This window comes from Lactuca virosa, chromosome 6, assembly GCF_052849685.1.
Source record: "Lactuca virosa cultivar CGN04683 chromosome 6, Lactuca_virosa_CGN04683_v6, whole genome shotgun sequence".
Taxonomy (NCBI): Eukaryota; Viridiplantae; Streptophyta; class Magnoliopsida; order Asterales; family Asteraceae; genus Lactuca; species Lactuca virosa.
This window is the reverse complement of record NC_136431.1, coordinates 119,625,311-119,646,068: the sequence shown is the minus strand read 5'-3', so window position 1 is coordinate 119,646,068 and position 20,758 is coordinate 119,625,311.

Genomic DNA, 20,758 nt, shown 5'->3' with positions numbered 1-20,758 from the left:
AACCATGAAATGAAATAATATTTCTTGCCATTTCAGACGAGTAACAACACTTATTCAAATCTAATGTTAACCCACTACTTAGCAACAAAGAATAAAATCCAATCTTGGTGACAGGTGTAACTTTCCTATTCCCCATGATCAAGTTTATCTTCCCATGCTCCACATTCTCACTTCTTAGTTCCTGCAAATCAGAACATATATGAATACGACAACCTATATCAAGGACCCAAGAATTAGAATAGGGTGAGTTATTAGACAATATAGTGTAAATACCTGCATGGTTGGGTTTCACTTTCACATCCTTAACATCTTGTAGGTACTTCGAGTAGTTTCGCTTCCAGTGTGACTTTTCATGACAATAGAAGCATTCATCCTCTTTAGGGTTGGCAGAAGGAATGACAAAACCTTTCTTGGTTCCACTTGAAGAGGATCCATCAAGGGACTTTCCCTTGGTACCCTTCGAAGGGCTCTTCCTCTTCATTCCTTTGCCTTGCCCGATTGCCAAGACAGGGGCTGCGGTAGGAGTAGGAGTGGTAACAACCGATTTACCCTTAAGACCACTTTCGGCGGTCTTCAAGAGTCCTTGAAGATTGTTGAGTGTAACTTCCTCCTTGTTCATGTGGTATGTCATTCGTAATTGATAATAACACGAAGGTAAGGAGTGCAAAATGATGTCAATTGCCAACACCTCGGGGAAGTTCACATTTAGTTTCAGCAAACGATCCACATACCTTTGCATTTTCTGCATGTGGCCCGTGATGGGTTCACCATCCTTCATTCGGGTTGTTATCATGGAGGAGATAATTTCATACCGCTCTTGACGAGCACTCTGATGGTAGCGGTCCATCAAGTCCTGGTGCATCTCAAAAGGGTAATAGTCCTCATAGGACTTTTGGAGCTCGGCTGTCATTGAGGCCAATATGATACATGCCACTTTGGTAGCATCTCTCTCATGTGCTCAGAATTCAGCGATCTCCTCTGGAGTAGCAGACGACTCATCAAGTTCCTTAAGCTCCTTGTGGAGGACATATTCCTTGTCCTCATAATGAGTGACCATCCTGATGTTCCTGATCCAATCCATAAAGTTAGATCCATCGAAGATGACTCTCCCACAAAGGTTCATGAGAGAGAAGGAGCCGATAGGGTTTGAGCCAGAAGCAACATTGTTGGAAGACATCTGAAAAGGAAGAAAGACAAGTTTAGATTAGATATAAAGATAGTCCTTAATAAGACACCTAAATGTAATATTAAGGCTAGGACCCAACACAATATTTTATAACTTAGAAGAGGGATGTCGTAATCCAAGCTATAAAATATTTGAAGGTAGGTGAATGACGATTCACCAATTTCCACCATGAAAAACGAAATAAATTATTAGGTTTTAATTGGTTTTGAAACTCCTAGATTCTTTGAGATTCATTGAACTTTTCAATGACATGTTTCAATCTCGAGTGTGCCCTTCAAGTTTTGTGACTGGGATGCTGAGGATCACAAAACAAGGTGTGAAGTAACCATGAAAATTACTTGGTACTCTTAATGTTTATCACTCAACCGATGTGCCGGTTAACCACACGCGCTCCACCGATCTATGATAAACCTTAAGCCACCCTTTGCCTACCTTGTTAAGTCCAGGTTAGTGTGTCGGTTAACCACACACGCTCCACTAACGACTTAAGCAAAGTGCAAAGTGTAATTTCATGGGTTAGCACCTTATTCACATTTTCCTAAAGTAACTAAGATTGGGAATTTATAAAACATTTAGTTACTTTACATTCATCATACTTTTAATGAGGATTAAAGTCATTGTCCTACCCGTTCGGCTAACGACCTTCCACCAGTCAAGGAAGCGGTGGGTGAGAGTGGACACCCATTAAGCTGCCCTTTTATAGGCAACAACCTTATACCCCCCTTATAGACTGGCTTCGTGAATGAGGCCTACTAATGGTAAAACGACTTGTTCTTATACATATATATATATATATATATATATATATATATATATATATATATATATATATAATTAACTTATATTATTATAAAGTATAAGGGTTGAATTTTAACTTTTAAAATTCTAGTGATTGGAACTAAAGTTTTTAAGATGACTTTACATGTTCCAAAACTTGAGGGTAAGTTTTGGAACTTTCAAAACTTTTCAACTTTCATAACTTATGAGTTAATTGTTTATTAAAATGAGAGGCTCTTAATTTTATGTAACCTATGTGTTCATTTAATGGACTTTAAAAGAATGACTTTCGGTAATCCATAACTTGAGGACAAATTATGGATTCCATTAAAACACATAATGATCAAGAATTAATTAACAAACAACTTTGCAAATAATTCCTATGATCTTCTAAACTCATAAGTTCATGAACATGCATATCAACAATTTCAAGAATCATAAATAAACCATAAAAAACTTGAAATTTTGATAATATAGCCATTGAAAATGGATTAGCATAAACATTACACCATCTAAAACAAGCTTTATAAGACCAAAACAGTTTAGGGTAATGTTTATAGTCCATTTCCAGCAGCCAAACTCGAAAAACTGCAAACTGGAAGACAAACTCGTCGAGTTCTCTAAGGAACTCGTCGAGTTCATGTATTAACTCATGAACTCGGCGATTTTTTGGCCAGAACTCGTCGAGTTTTCCAGTCTGGGCAGATTTGGGTTTTGGAAAAACAAGTTTGCATCAAGTATCAAGAAAACAAGCCTAGGCTCTGATACCACTGAAGGCTTTTGAGCATTCTAACACTCCTATGGTGTACATGCAACCCTAGAAACATTGGATCTATGTTTTCTCTAAGATACATGCAAATAATAATTTTCCAAGGTTTACTTCCTAACTAGCATGTTAAGAGGTACTTGAATCATAAAACACTAGTAGAAAAACATACCTTTTGTTGCTTGGATTCCTTGAGAACCTTGTGAGCCTAGCACATCAAGTGTGATGCCTCAAATGTCTCACACAACACCACAACACTTGGAATAACCTTGAGAGAAGTTCACTAACACTCAAAATCGGCTAGCCCTCTAGTTCTTTACTTGGTAGTCCCGATTTTGCTAGTCATGGGGTCCTTTTATAGTTGTGTCACAAGTAGGGTTACAACATGTAAACCCTAATTGACATGGCTATCCATATTCCATGATCCATGGGTTTATAACCTCCATGGACTATCCATGGAGCACCTTATGGGTTTTAGCCCAATTCAATAAACCATGGATCATTAGCCCACTATAAAAGAATAGATGATTTACACAATCAACCCCATATATTTAATTAGTCTCCTTTTGATCACTTAATTAATTCCAAATTAATTCTTTGATCAATACTAATTAAATAATATTATTAATATATTAGAACTTATAATATATTAATAATCCTTAAGTGTCCTTTTTCTCTCATTTAGTCTATCCAAGTGTTGCAATGCCATGCAACCCAAATGGACCATGCCAACCGGGTCAAGTACATACTAGAAATAGTTATGGACTTAGACACCTTATCCAACAATATGGGACCGTACTACTGAAAGCACAGGACCCATACGCGTAGCAAGGAAGTCACAACCCCTAGGGTTTTGTTGGTAGTTGGTTTTCCATTGTTGCACGGAATGTCTGATATCTTCCTGGTATGTAATTCCAGTATGGTGGTTACGAGACGATTTGAGGCCAGATCCGGGTCAGGATCAGGAGCTGGCAGCCAGGATAGGCCAGCATTGACAGAGGATCGTGTTAGGGAGATTATCTGGGAGGAAGTGATCGAGATAGTCCGGGGTCAGATTCTGGAGACGTTTAGGTCTATTAAGACCGCCATGGTTGAGTACTTTGACGAGCGCTATGCAGCCATTGTTGAGACGGCTGCCGCGACAGCTTCAACAACTGTAAAGGCGGTAGGGGGAAGAGCTAGCGGCCAGGATTGGCCGGTATTGTCCATTGATCACAGGTGGGAGATGATTCCCGTGGAGGTATCTCAGATTTTGCAAGAAGAATTGTTCGGTGTCGTGAACCGGGTCACCTCCAGGGTGATCGCCAAGCTCGAGGAGAAAATTGCGGCCCTGCAAACTGTAAGAGACGTTGCTAGTGGGATGACTACTAAGGGAGTGCAGGTTGATGGGCCACAACTAGGAAAGAGGAGGAGGAACTTTTCAGTAGAGGATGAAGAGTCGGGGGCTACTGACCTGGGTCCTGGTAGTCAGGAGGTGTGTGGCAAGTGTGGGGGAACCCACATATTTGCTTGTCACAAATTCAGGCGCTACAAGTGCGGAGAGAGAGGGCATGTGCAACGGGATTGTAAGAAGGATCAAATTTGCTTTCACAATCACCATCCACGTCATTTCAGGTCCAACTGTCCTACACTGGGGATGGAAGGAATGCGGATTCCAATGGTCATCGTTCCTCAGGAGGTCAAAGTCGAGCCGCAAGAAATCTCAGGTATGTAATCGGAAACTTCATCCTGTAATAATATCATGTTCAAACTGTCTTTGATCGGTATCGGTCTTGCCTTGGAATCTCATTGAGTATGGGTAAACAACAACTTCGGGTTAGTTACCTATTATGTTTGATCTATGTGTGGCGGAACTTCATGAGTTGTTAGGTCACTGAAGTGTCAGGAGAATTTTATTATTAAAGGATTGTAGGTAGTTAGAGTTCAGGGATTTCCTTAGAGGATGGGAAGTAGAATGGTTGATTGGTGGTGTGGAATTTTATCATCCATTGCAAAGGTTGTACCCTTTCAGTTCTTCCGAGTTCACCAGAGTAAGAATGCTTGTGACCCAGGGTCAGGTGGTATTTCCAACCCGGGGTTCGTTGGTCGCAAGGGTTGGCAATAGTATTTTAGTGTTGGTAAGAACATGTGAGTTGATGTGGCGTGAGCATCTTGCGAGGCAAGTAGGTACCATATCCTCAGGTAGGCCGGATGCCACATTATCAGTTAGAGTGAAAACAAGGATTAGTTCATCTCATCTGGGATCGAAGGGGGAGTTTTCATGCGTACCCTCAGGAGGGTCAGATTAACCTAGTATGAAGAAGTCGGGACTTCTTCGAATACTCTTAAGAGCGTGACATCTCCTGTATTCTTTGGGGCGATATCAGGAAATTGTATTGTGATGGAACGTTGTTGTATTGGGTAAGTTATATCCCAGATTGACTTTCTGCTATGCTCAAGTTGACTTCTAACCAATAAGTAGTGGTTAGTGTCCCAAGTGGGGGAGAATTGGGAATTCTCGGATGAAGCATCAGCCATTGAGGGTTTTGTTTAGCTGCCAGGGCTCGACAGTACATTCAGCACGGGTGTGCAGGCTATTTAGCATATGTGGTGGATGCGCGGGTCTGGGATCAGACCACGGAGGATGGACGATCAACATGAGGTCCAGAGTTAGGCCGGGATTATAGTCTACGGATTGGATCAGGAGTTCGAAACCCCAAGTGGGGGAGAACTGGCTATATAGGAAAGGGCACCAGGATGGATCCAGATTTATGCACCACAGACTTAGAGCGGTCCGGATAGACTGAAGGCCCGCGGGGCGTACCGGTCAGGCCGAAGGCTCGGAGAACGGTCCAAACAGGCTGTAGGCCCGGTGAGGCGGTCCAGTCATGCTAAAGACTCTGTATGTACTTTGTTAGATTTATGTCGGGTATTGAGCATGTTTCTTGGTGACAATAAACCGTAGGACTATATGTTATTTATGCTCGCTGATTATAGATTGTCCTTGGGGATTGTCGGTGGTTATGAATGAGAGCTTGGAAACTCTTGGGGTAGCAACTTGTTCTATAAGTGGATAGTATATGGTGAGATTTCAGTACTGTGGCACTTGTTGATGTTGTGAAGGACATTGATTACGCCTTCTTGGGCAATGGAGGAGGCGAGTATCTCCAGGATGGAGTTTTAGGCAACTGAAGTGACGACAACAGTGTTGATTGGTTGTTGGAAGCATTCTGGTCATGAGCCGAGGGCCGAAGAGGGGCATACCAGACTCATGCTGTGGGCTCAGAAGCAATCCAGACCTAGTTTGAGGACCATGTAAGGGTATTCCAGTCATAGGTTGTGGGCATAGAGATTGTGAAGATTATGACTCTTATTGGAGCGCGTTCGGAATAGATGTATTGTTGAGATTCGGGTGGGTTGTGTTCGATTGTGACGAATCATAGGATTGTGGATGGGACGCAAGGACAGATCCTTGGATCTCAAGTTATGAGTAGACCCCAGTTATGTTCATAAAGGTATTCCAATCTAGGGTATTCCATCCTGAGGATGACCGGACCCTATGATTGATTGGACCTAACATGTTTGGTATTCCAACCCGAGGGTTGATTGGGCCAAACATGTGTGTGTGTGATACGAGGGTATTCCATCCTAGGGATAACTGGACCCGTCGTAGGCATGCCTGGTATGCCAGCCCGAGGCTGATTGGGCCAGGTATGAGTGTTCGTACTTGTTAGCTGGTTGTTCATGTGAGTTGTTTCGGGAGCTGAAGGATGCAATATCCTGTCAGCATAAGAGGATTCACTTCATGAAGGAAGGGGGATGATGAGTCCCCGATTCTTCGAGTCGTCAGGATTTTTATCAGGAATGGCAAAGTGGCGCCTGGAGGGATTTGACTTGACTGGGAAGCCGGAGGTGGCAATGTGAGGGCATTATCCGAATTTGTGCACTACAGCAAGCTTTGAGGACGAAGCCTAGTTTAAGTGGGGAAGAGTTATAACATCCCAATTTCCAGATATATGTTTAAAGCTTCAAGAGTCATGTTTCAAAGGCGACTCAACGAGTTGATAGGCCAACTCGTCGAGTAGAGACAAAATCAGCCGCATGGGTTTTAGACCCTACTCGACGAGTTGGAGGACCCAACCCGACGAGTAGGAGCCGGAGAGTGAAAACCCTAATTTTAGGGTTTGCACCCTATTTAAAGGTCCTTAACTTTCCTCCTCAACCTCCCTTGTCACCTTCACGTCCAGAGAAACCCTAATAGCTAGCTATCCTCCATTCTTGAGTGTGTGCGACCAAAAGAGAGTGCATTGGAGCATTCTTGAGGAGTTAAGAGCTTGGAACAAGGAAAAGCTTGTAGATCCATCTTTTCTAGTGTTGTGGCAGCAAGATTGAGGTATAAAGCTACCATTTTTACATTGCATTGCTTAGATCTCCCTTTTTTCAAAAGAAATGGTCATTCCTAGGGCAAGATGGGGTCACATCCGGGTTTGAGCTTGTTACAAGGGCATAGTTTCAGATCTTAACTTCCCAAGGCCTTATGGACATAAAGCCTTAAGCTTTATGAAGCTTTAGCCCTCCTTCATGTCCAAAACCATCTTCTAATGTTAGTTATGAGTGTTTTAGCTTCATAAAACCTTGCATGCACGTAAAGTTAGCAACTTTACGTGATAACAACACCCTAGGAGCTTAGATCTACTGTTTGGAGCAGCTTAGAATCGTCTGATTGAGTGAAGGACTGAAGGGACTCGACAGGGCCGGCTCCGAGATTTTAAGTGCCCTGTTCTAAGAAGAAAAATGGGGCCCTAAATACAATTTTTTAATGTATAATGAAAACAAACTTAAGACGGTGAATCGTCGTTACGGAAGACTTAAAAGTAAATAAATTAATTAAAAAGGAACATGTGGAATTTAATAAAAAGTTTAAGGGTTAATTATGTAACTTTTGAAAACTGATTTGTTAAATATATTGAAAGGAGGGGTTAAAACTATAACTTGAATTTAAAATATGAAAATGTTGGGCACAAGATTCGAACCACTTACCTTAAATAGAGGATACTAAATAGAAGATGCGCTTATACCATTTGGGCTACCCTCACTCTGTGCAAAATCTTGAATAAATTCATATATATTTACTTATTAAATATATAATTTAATTAAAACTCGGACCCTATTTTTTAGGGGCCCTGTGCGGCCGCACTTCTCGCCCCCCCTTAAAACCGGGCCTGGGACTCGACGAGTTGCATGGTCAACTCGACGAGTCGGTTGAAGAATTGCTCGTATTGGCTTTGCATGGACTCGGCGAGTCAGTAAGAAGACTCGACGAGTCAATTAGGGTTCTTCCCGAAATTTGGACACGCATGGACTCGACGAGTGGGTTGGAAACTCGGCGAGTCAATTAGGGTTTTTATGGTTTTCTGAGTTTATGAGGAACTCGACGAGTCAGTAGCTGGACTCGACGAGTTGGGTCAACATGGATTGTTGACCTTGACCTTTGACTTGGACTTTGACCAGGGTTGACCATGTTTGACTTAAGAGGGTATTTGGTAAATTGGGTATTTATGGAAATGGATCATTGGTGGTTATAGGTGTTGGTGTTTGTGGCTGTATTTCGGGAGCTTGATTCCGTGGTTCAGTTCGGTGTTGCAAGGTGAGTTATCCTCACTATACTCAAGGGTCTAAGGCACCAAGGTCGGCCCTTTGATTTGTTATTTGGAATTGTTACTGTTGTGATATGTTAGTGTTGGATTAGTGTCTAAGTCCATAACTATTTTTGTATGTACTTGACCCGATGGTGCATGGTCCTTTTGGGTTGCCTTCACCAAAGCAACTTGATAGGATGAATTATGGAGAAAAAGGATTAATTATGATTTATTAATATATTATGAGAATAATATATTAAAGGAGAAATCATATTGTTTAATTAATATTAGTCAATAATTAATTAAGAATTAATTTTGTGTCTAAAAGAGATTAATTAAACTTAGGGGACTAGAACTATCAATTGTGTGATAGTTGAATATTGGACTAATGGACTCCATATTAGAGGAGTGGACGAATTCTATGGGGAAACCCATTAGAAATCATCCAAGGCCTCTAAGGAGGGAGTCCATGGGCTGCTTAGGGCCTAAGCAGTCAAATTAGGGTTTCCTTGTTAGATAACCCTAATAGCCTCACTATTTAAGGACCCCTAGGGCACCAAAAACGTGGCTAAGAGTTTCCTTAGGGTTTCTAGACGTCTTTGAGTGCCTCTCCTCTTCTCCTTCTTCATCCTTTTGCTCTTGGTGTTTGTGAGCCATTAGAGGTGTGACATTTGTGACACTAAGCTTTCAGAAACCAATTACAAGGAAGAATTGAGATTGTTATTGCTACATAACAATCAAGGTAAAATCTAAACCCTAATTCATATGTTATTTGATTATCACATGCTATATCTAGGGTTTATGGCTTTGGATGATTATTGCATGTTCATTAGACAAACTAGATCCAAAGCTTTAGGGTTTGCATGTACACCATAAGAATGATGCAGTGCTCAAAACCCATCAGTGGTATCAGAGCCTAGGCTGTTTGTTTGATGTATTTGATGCTTAATTGTTTTTTGCTTGCTTAAAAATCGATTTTTTGGGTTTCTGACTGGCAGACTCGCCAAGTCCATGAATGGACTCGACGAGTAGGTCCTACTCGATGAGTTCCATTGTGAACTCGACGAGTCCAAGGGTCTGTTGCCGGATTTTTCGATTTTCCTGCCAGATTTTGTTGAGGATTACTTCCAAAACTCGTTTTTCTTGCCTAAAACTGATTTTTTATGTTTGGAATGGTTATCTTCATCAAAATTGATGGATTTGGTTATTTTTGGATAATATAGGATTATTATTAGTCATATAAATACCTAGTAAGTTTGAAAAGTTTCAATTTACACCCTTGAGGTTTTATAATTTAAATTTGAACTTAAATGTTATAGTTTTTGAAATTTAAATAGTTTAAACCCAAATGTTTTGAAAGGTTTCAAAACTTGCCCTCAAGTTTTGGAATTTAAAGTTGTTTGATTAAAAGTTTAATTTTTGAAATTTTAAATTCTTAAACCCTAGTTTTTTGAAAAGTTCAAATTACACCCTCATGGTTTTATTAAGTTAATTAAAAGTGTAATTAAAAGAGAGTTATTAAATCCAAAAATGATATGGTTTATATTTAAGTTAAATTAAAAGTGTAATTTATAAAATTAAACCACCTAGTATTTTAAAAGTGTAAAATACACCCTTGTACTATATATAACATTAAAAGTATAATATTATATATGTATAACTTAAACTGCTAGTCTTACCGTTAGTAGGCCTCATTCACGAAGCTGGTCTATAAGGGGTGTTTAAGGAAATTGCCTATAAAATGGCGATTGAATGGGTATCCACTCTTACCCACCGCACTCTTGACTAGTGGAGGGTCGTTAGCCGAACGGGTAGGATAGGGAAAATCTTCTCCTCATTAAAAGTATAATGAATTATAAAGTAACTAAATGTTTTTACAAAATTCCCAATCCTAGTTACTTTAGGTAAAAGTGAATTGATGCAATTCCATGAAATTACACTTTGTACCCTTGCTAAGACGTTAGTGGAGCGTGTGGTTAACCGACACACTAATTGGATGCTAAGCAAAGGTGGCAAAGGGTGACTCAATGTTTTTCATAGTTTGGTGGAGCGTGTGTGGTTAACCGGCACATCGAATAGGTGACTGTAACATTGGGGGCACCATGTATATTTGCATGGTTATTCACACCCTGTTTTGTGATCCTCGACATCCCATTCACAAATCGAGGGGCATATAGAGATTTAAACATGCCATTGAAAAGTTCGATGAATCTCAAAAGATCTAGGAGTTTTCAATACATTTAAAACTTAAATTCTTTTTCGTTTTCATGGTGGAAAATTAGTGAATCGTCATTCACTTACCTTCAAATGTTCTGCAAGTTGGATTACGGCATCCCTCTTCCAATTTGTAGGATATTTTGTTGGGTCCTAGCCTTAATATCTCATTTGGGTGTTTTATTAAGGACTCAATCGACTAACTTGAATTTTCTCCCGTTTTGTAGATGTCAAAATCTAACAACTATGGTCTTCCTAAATCCATTGGAAAAAGATTTCCAAATGAAGACGATATTCCACGATTCGATCAAGGAACAAGAAATCATTCTTCACTTCCTCCACCTCCTCCTATTGTTCTCCCTAACCCACAAGTTCAAAGGCTTGAAAATTTTGAGCTCACTCGAGCCCTGTTGGCGATAAAACATGAAGAAGGAAAGTCGGTGTGTGCACACGTCCTAGGGATGAAGTTGCACATTGACAGGTTAAGAATGTTGGGAGTCGTTTTCTGTGAGAAGCTGGCTGTTGACTGGGTTCTTCAATCGTACCCTGATTCATATAGTGAGTTCGTAAGAGAGTACTATATGATGGACCACGACGTGACCCTCATCGATCTCACCTATATGCTTGTTGTTGCTGAATCAGAAATGATTTGGCGCACTGGAAAAGCAAAGTTGATTGGTAGATCTGCCTTCCAAACTTCCATGGACATAGGCGACGACAACAAAAGGCATGCCATGGTCGAAGAGTTTGACCATAAGAGAAAGGCAAAGTCTGAGGTAGTTGCGTGTGCTGTTCCAAAAGAGTCAATTTGCTTTCATTGCCAAGAGAAGGGGCATTGGAGACGAAGCTGCCCTATATACCTGAGAGATCTAAGAGATGGGAGAGTCAAGACTAATGGCTCTACTTCAGGTATTATCCATTATCTAACTCTGTTAAATTCCTATTCGTTGATTCTAAATGCATGATATAATAAGAATACATTTTTTGTATTTGTAGGATTGAAGAAAAGAAAGGAAGAAGCATGCTGAGTCTGATCACGAAGAAATGGGTTTCGATCGCATGATTCATGATCGGATTTTTAGAGCTGCTACTTAGAGAGTTATGATAGATTTGTTAGGAATATTTGATTACATAGTTTTCCAGTTGATTTTGCATTGTAAGGACATGTTTTCCGCTGCTTTTATGAATAAAATAAATTTTGGTTTGACTTATTTATTTATATCCTTGCAATGAAATCGTTGTGGAAAATTGATGTTTGCGTATTTCTATAATAAATGGATGTGATTCTTAGTTATATTATTTATGGAAATTTTCTTGGTGAGGAAAGATTCCCATCACCCAAGTTTCAATTGGACAGAATCTTGGAATCATATGATTTGAATCATGTGATGTATGGAAATCTTGATACTTAGAAATTTTAAGACAAATTCCTTGACAAAGAGTCAAGTGAAGGACTAGGAGAACGGGTTCACAATGTTGTGCACCAGTTAAGTCCATCATAAATAACAATAAGATTATTCGTCATATTTACTAAAGGACTAGTGAATGTGGTTATGCTTATAGGATTAAGCATGATTCTGAACCATTGAAAATTTTCAATGAATGGCAGAACGAATAAGAAGAATCAATTAGGCAGAAAGATAAGAAGTTTCTCCAATCTAAGAAGAAGGGAGAGTACTTCTCTATCAGGTTTTATGATCGTCTTAATTGTAAAGAACCATATTACAATTCATCCTCTAAGGACACCTTGGTGCCCTAGTTTGGCTAAGAAGAGGAATCGGGAAATGCTATAGTGGTTAAGTCGTTAAGATAAATCATACTTCGTTCCAATATCGAATATTAAAATTAAGATTGTGACATTAAGTGACACATCTTAAGTAGGTTTGTAACACTTATCAATTGTGGAATAGAGAAAGTTTTCTTATACATATACATTTGGAATTTGTAAGTTGTGATGTCTTGAAAAAGACAAAGACCAACTAGAACAAATTAAATTAAGTGTTAGTCTTGATAGAATTTCGCACTAACTCTTGAATATTTGTTTTGTCAAGGAATGTTTCTTGACAAGAGAATCATATATGTCAAGAGGTCAGTGGGAGTATAAATGATCTTGAAAAGCTTCAAGAACAAATCAAGAATAAACCTAATCAATGATCACTAGCATACGACTTGAAGTTTACAACCTATCGTGTTGACATATTCTCGTTTCTGTGCCATTCCAGTTTGGTTAACTATGCATATGAGTTCTACGAGTTCTCAATGGGTTGCATAGGAGCAAGGCACCTTGATCAATGGAAAGTGCATTGAAAGATAGGGGTGAGCTGCTCAATAACTTGGAAGCTATGGTGGGACCCTTGATGGCAAGAAATCAAAGATTAAATAAGTTCAGTCCATATGAGTTGGATTTGTCACAATCATTATCTTATGATTATGGTTATGAAAAATGCACATGGATAGGAACGCATACACCACAAAATCTAAGTGTCATAAGGTTTCTCTCCTTCATGAAAATGATTGTGAGGAAATGCTTTCACTAAGAAAGATTTTGAAGATAGCAGTATGTAATTTGCATTTCTCGAATTCGATTATGACTACGGCATCCCTCTTCATAGTTCGAATTGTGAGATTTGGCAAATCAGTTTGAACATTCGAGACTTATTGTTATAAGTTCTAGAATTGTTTAGACACACATATGGGTTATCTAAGGAAAGGTGTATGAGTGTAAGAAGCTTAGATAAAGTCTTATCGAAGCATCTAGTATTAGAAATATGAACTTAATAAATTCAATAAGCATTGTTTTTCTAGAAGTTCAGATGATTTCTGAATACATGTCAAGCTAGTGAGAGCATAAGTGTTATGCTAGTATGGATATAATCACCATGTTAGTGGGAGCATGGTAATTATGGTAAGTTGCAAGTTGGCAATATTAATTATAGAAAACAAAAGTTTCAATTTGCAAAGTTGCAATGTTGAAAAGTTATTAAGGGAGAGAATTTTATACTTCGTTTCGAAATCTAAGAGCTTAGATCGAGAAATTTTAATCAAATTTAGTCAAATATATGAATTGCATTCTCAAAATTCGATTATGATTACGGCATCCCTTTTTATAATTCGAGTTTTGAGAACTTGGCAAATAGAAATATTATGGCAAAAGACTGGTAAAGTATCACGTCTTTATGTAAGAAATTATGCTTCGTGTTCCATATGCTTCGGGTATAGGATCAATCGCATATGCTATAATAATTGACCGTTCTTAAATTTTTCCAAATACCTAGGGCATTAAGAGGGAAAAAGGACTGGAACCGGACATGACTAAGTTTATTAAACAACTATTAAAGGACAAACTAAGGTTCACCAAGGATTGGTCGCTTATGAGCAGTTGGAAGTATAGTAATAGATGGGCCATATCGACATTATTATAAATAGATAGGATTCTATTTAGAATGAGTTGTCATATGGCAAATATGGAAATATTTCCATATTGGGAGTTGGACGTTAAGAATCTATATGTCTAGATTAGAACCTTTTATGCAAGAAGGATGTTCAAAGGAATGTACTTTGAATATGAGACTTCGTATCTATGGAATTGTCTTGCAACAATTTCCAATAGATGACTTTGTAATTTCATTGGCAAAGTCTTTGTGACTTTGGCGTTGTGATATTACGAAAGAATCATTGCATAAAATGTTAGAATCTAATATATTCTATAAGTGGCAAGAATTTGATATTCTTACACTTGAGGTAAGGATTGGGAATTGTGAAATGAGTGTGATTGAAAATATGTTCAATTGATCTATTTCACAAAGTAAGGACCATAGGAAAACATAGTGTGCATGCTAAGAGCGTGGGACAACTATAGTTATAATTCAAGTAGTAAGTTGATTACCCGAAACAACAAATAATGAGTAATCAAAATGGTGATAAATAAAAGGTGTTTTATTTATACTCAAAAGTTTGAGGCCATATAGGATTAGTATTATTCTTGTGTTTCACTTTGCATGTTTTGACTTCCTGAATAATTAAATTATTTCAGAATAATCAAATTATTCGAACGGTCCACAGTCGTTCATATGTTGGAAGTAGGTATGAATGAAGACTGTCATGAATTGGTGTGTAGATTGTCTAAAATGTGTTAGACATAGCAAAGGTTTGCTGCAACGTTCATCAGTGCTTATGAATATGATTTGAGCATTGGATTAAAACCCACGCTCACTTGAATCGCTTCATGGATTTTAACACGAGTGATTGGTGAGACGATAATATCTTATATTCTTGAAACCGAGATGTGTGAGTTGTATCTTGCAAATCGGTTACACATTGATAATATGTAAATGCACCAGTAACTTGGTGTTATAAAACGTATTGTTGTGTGTGATTCGGTGAGTGAGTACAAGCGAGCATTGAATCGAAGTTTATCCGTTCCTTTTACCCAAAGTGGAATAAAAGCGATATCTGTGGGCCCCTCGATGATTTAGTGATGACACCTAAAGTGCTTGGCCAAGCCGGGACTAAGTTGATGTGTTCAATTGTAGTATGTTGTCAGTCGTCATAAATCGGAAATCGGGAAACAACACATAGACTGAGAGAATGATTTAAATCCATGTCTCACGTCTATACGATATGTAGAATGGAGGAATATATGATCCCTTATCTAAAGGACACGCTTCTGATAAGATCAGAGTTGACAGCGACTTTTGAAAGCTACGATTGCGGATCAGGATCTGAAGTCATACGCAGAATAGTTATTAGACTTATCCAAGTGGGAGACTGTTGGATTAATGTCTAAGTCCATAATTATTTTGGTATGTACTTGACCCGATGGTGCATGGTCCTTTTGGGTTGCCTTCACCAAAGCAACTTGATAGGATGAATTATGGAGAAAGAGGATTAATTATGATTTATTAATATATTATGAGAATAATATATTAAAGGAGAAATCATATTGTTTAATTAATATTAGTCAATAATTAATTAAGAATCAATTTTGTGGCTAAAAGAGATTAACTAAACTTGGGGGACTAGAACTATCAATTGTGTGATAGTTGAATATTGGGCTAATGGACTCCATATTAGAGGAGTGGACGAATTCTATGGGGAAACCCATTAGAAATCATCCACGGCCTCTAAGGAGGGAGTCCATGGGCTGCTTAGGGCCTAAGCAGTCAAATTAGGGTTTCCTTGTTAGATAACCCTAATAGCCTCACTATTGAAGGACCCCTAGGGCACCAAAAACGTGGCTAAGAGTTTCCTTAGGGTTTCTAGACGTTTTTTAGTGCCTGTCCTCTTCTCCTTCTTCATACTTTTGCTCTTGGTGTTTGTGAGCCATTAGAGGTGTGACATTTGTGACACTAAGCTTTCATAAACCAATTACAAGGAAGAATTGAGATTGTTATTGCTACATAACAATCAAGGTAAAATCTAAACCCTAATTCATATGTTATTTGATTATCACATGCTAGATCTAAGGTTTATGGCTTTGGATGATTATTGCATGTTCATTAGACAAACTAGATCCAAAGCTTTAGGGTTTTCATGTACACCATAGGAATGATGTAGTGCTCAAAACCTATCAGTTAGATCGGTATCCTGGTAGATAGGATGGTTATATGCTGGTATGATCTGTTAGATCGGTATCCTGGTAGATAGGATGTGGTTATGCTTAGTGACCTGTAGTTTGGTATGACTGTCTATATGTTGGTAGGAGATTTCCTATTATATGTGCACATGATTGATTGGTAGTTGAGGGTATTCCATCCTGAGGATGATAGGACCCTAGTATGTTGTCTTTATAGACTGTTATAGGATTATCTGATATAGGTGCATATGTTTGATTGGTTATGGGCATTCCAACCCGATGGTTGTGGGCCGAGAGCATTCCATCCCGAGGATGATTGGGCTCGTAATATATTGGCATTCCAACCCGATGGTTGAGGGACTGGGGGTATTCCAACCCGATGGTTAATTGGACCCATAGTATGTTGGCATTCAAACCCGATGGTTGAGGGCCTGGGGGTATTCCAACCCGATGGTTGATTGGACCCATAGTATGTTGGCATTCCAACCCGATGGTTGAGGGGCCTGGGGTATTCCATTCTGATGGATGATTGGACCCATAGTATCTGTTATATATGTATTGTGTGTGGGCATTTCAACCCGATGGTTGTGGGCCGTGAGTATTCCGTCCCGAGGATGATTGGACTCATATTATGTTGGCATTCCAACCCGATGGTTGAGGGGCCTGGCGTATTCCATCCCGATGGATGATTGGACCCCTAGTATGTTGTTTGTTATTGTATAAGTATTGTTGTGTGTATGGGTATTTTGGGGGTAACTCACTAAGCCTTCGAGCTTACATTTATCGATTATTGTTTCAGGTACAGCGAATGACCGTGGGAAGGCGAAGGCGTGACCGTACACTTCCTCGATTTATGATCATGATTTCTGGGAATTCTGATGTTTAAACTATTTGAAAACGAATTGTGATAACTGGATGGTTTTAAAATGATTTGAAAAGTTTTAAATTAGCTCGAATTTTATGGATGTTACATCAGGTTTCGGAGTAGGGGCGGTTCTTATGCAACAAAATAAACCGGTGGCTTGTTTTAGCCAAGTCTCAGGTAATCGGGCGCAACTTAAGTCGATGTATTAACGAGAACTCATGGCTATTGTGATGGCAGTTCAAAAATGGAGTCCGTATTTGTTGGGGCGCCGGTTCATGATAATAACTGATTAGAAAAACTTAAAGTATCTATTAGAACAATAATTAGTGGCGGGTAAGCATCAATGATGGATCTCAAAGCTTTCCGATTTCGATTTTGAGATTTTGTATCGATTGGGAAAGGAAAATAGGGCAACCGATGCCTTGTCCAGGTGAGGGGGAGGTGTCACTTTGGTGGAACTTACAATCTCCCAGGTAAGTCATGGAGGTGAGATCTTGGACGACTTGCTCAATGAACCAAAGTTAGTGGAGATTCGAAAAAAGATAGAGATTTCAGATGAGGAAATGCTCGGGTATAACATCGATCAAGGGCACGTACGATACAAGGGCCGCCTAGTTATCCATCAAACGTCCAAATGGGTACTATAGCTTTGTTAAGAATGTCCCGGAGGGGTAACAGAAAAAAATATCAACACCTCGCAAGAGATTTCTTTTGTGTGCGAATGAGACGCGATGTGGCAAGATTTGTTGCCAAATGTGCATTTTGCCAGCGCAATAACCACTCAAACTTGGCTCCATTACCGAACCAAATCTGAGAGGATCTAGGGTTTCGTGCCATCAGACTCCTCCACGAGAGGTTTCTCAGGGTCTCGTGGGTCCTAGCGCAGGTCCCTTTGTGCCAAAGTGTAATCTTTGAAATGACTCCAAGCTATCTGTTCGAGCCAACGCGGTGGAGTTTGCCCGCCATGCATTTCCTCTGGCTGTTGTTGCCGATATGGATGACATGGCGAACATTACCGTTTGTCATAACATGCCTTATGCTACTACTCAGGTCATGTTTTATCTGCTGGCTAGCTCTCGGCGCATTCAACGCCTTGATGAGCTGGAGCACGTCCAAGATGATTTTGTTGGACATGAATCAGAATACTAACTGCAAATCGTAGAGCTTGAGAAGGAAATCCGCGGCTTCAACCAGAGGCATGATCTGTTGGCTTCGGAAAAGGCATCTGTGGAAGAGGTTCAAGCGTCGTTGGAAGCTAAAGTGGATTCTCTGGTGCATGCCAAGGAAGGATTGATGATCCAAAATGAGAGCCTTGAACGAAACATTGTTGATCGCGATATGCTAGTTGAAGAGGCTCGGGCTGAGGTGGAGACCCTACGCTTGGATCGTGATTGGCTTCTGCAAGTGGGGGTTGTGCACATCATGGAAAAGTTGATTGAGCATCCAGAGTTCATTGGTGGGGTTAGCCGAATTAGCCATGTTGCTTTTGTTGTCGAGGAGAGTCTGATCGTGCTGGGCTAAAGTTGGAGATAGACTCTGGAACCTATAATCCTTAAGCCAACGATTCCCGGTCCAGACATACCACAGAATTGGACGATGCACTGCTTAGCTTTGCCACATTTGATTAACTTACTGAACATAGGTAATAATCATGCAGATCTACAATCTAACACATACTCAGTATAACATTAATCCAATATACCAATATACAAAATCCAGTGGGCCGGCCTTGGTGCCTTTGACCCACAAGTACAGTGAGGAAAACTCACCTCACAATCTGAAAAGATAGCTGAACATATCACAGATCCAACTACTGATTCTACAGGTTACATATACAACAAACAATGACCTAGTCTCAAACTACTGCTCGAAATACCCAAAATACCCATAGGTCTGACTTGGTCAAAATCCTGGTCAAGGTCAAAGTCAAAAAGTCAAAGATTCTTTCCGGGCTACATACGCCCAACGTACTCCCCTCTATGCCCAGCGTAGAGGGTGCCTCGCAAGATTACGGGCTCGAACCCTGGTACGCGCAACATATCTCCAGGTACGCCCAACGTACCAGAACTGAACCCCAATTTTTCCATTAAGCTCTTATTTAATTAAGCCAATGCACCAAACTTCAGATCCAGGTGAAAAAGGGACATCTTAATGGATAAGCTCTCTGACTTTATCCATTTACATGCATTCAGGAGGGTAAAAACTCAAACCCTTGTTCCAAAAGTCATCCAAACCTCCCAAACTCTTGCATGGCTTAATGAGAGTGTCCAAGCTTTTATTTTTATGAATATAGAAGCTTCAAACTACAAGAAACCACATTTCAAGGACATAGAGTAGCTCATACTCCATTAGACTAAACTATGGGACCAAAATGCATACAAATTATAGACTAACAAGATCTAAGCAAATAACACATCAAGGTCCAAGCTTTATACCTCCAAATAAAGCTTGAGGGAAAGATACTTCTGGATCCAAGATGCCTTGAGCTTCTAAGTTGATTCCAATCCTTTCTTCTTCCTTCAAGATCAACAAAAGCACACTTTCAAGCTCAAAATGCACACACAAAGGATTAGGGTTTGCTAGGGACGATTTGGGAGATGGAGGCTGATGATGGAAGAGGTCTTGAAGAGATAATGACGCTTAAATAAGGCCCAAACACTAAAAATTAGGGTTTGACCCTCATCCACTTACACCCAACATAAGCTGAAGTACGCCCAACGTACTAGGCATAAACACATTTTTCACTTAAAGAGCCAAAAGACCAATTTTGCAAATAAAATTCATACTAAGGGTATAAATGGAAAATACCTGGATCAAGGTGTTACATGATAATTGATGTTATGTGTTACCGAGCTGCTGATAGCTCCACAACGTGCTATTAGCCCATTAGGACTGCTGATAGTCCCTAGGGTTACTGATAACCCACATAGTGTCTTGTTAGCTCACATGCATACTGTTAGCTCATTGGGACTCTGATAGTCCCCATGGTTGCTGATAACCCATAACTGTTAATTTATGCTGTGTTGTATGTGATATTTTGGGGGACTCACTAAGCTTTGTGCTTACAGTTGTGGACTTAAATGTGTTTCAGGTACTTCAGATGATTGGGGGAATGTGAAGGCTTGACTCCACACTCTCCTTGATAGTTTTCATGATTCCGCATTTTGTGATACTTTGATTTTGGGATGATTGTATTTTTATACTTATGATTTTCTTGACTTGACTTTCCTTGAAACTATGTTTTTATATAATTTAAAAATGAAAAATTTTGTTGTGATTTTCGGAATGTTACATACCGCTGCATGTGCGGTTGGCAAAATCCTAGCTTTGATAAATTGGTACATGTAATTCCCATATTTACCCATGTTTTGATCCATTTGATTCTATAATAAAAAATGTACCGTTTGACGAATTTTCTGAAGTAGGTTGAGAAGTTGTTGGTCGATTTGTAGCCAAAAGTCTCTAAATGTCATGCTCCCCCGACATCTAAAGGTCATTGACTGAAATAACATTAGCCCTCTTCATTGTAAATGGTCCATAGTTTATCCTAGTTTACCAACATTTGCTTTGACACTCAGCTCCCATTAAATAGTATGTACGTATGCCACATTAACAAATAAAATAATAACATGTTAAAACTAAATAACAACGAAAACCTTAAAATTTTATATTGAAATACATGCGATAACAACATTTTTGCAGGAAGATATGTGATTTTTGTTGATAACATATGTTGAAATGTCCAATTTATCTGCAA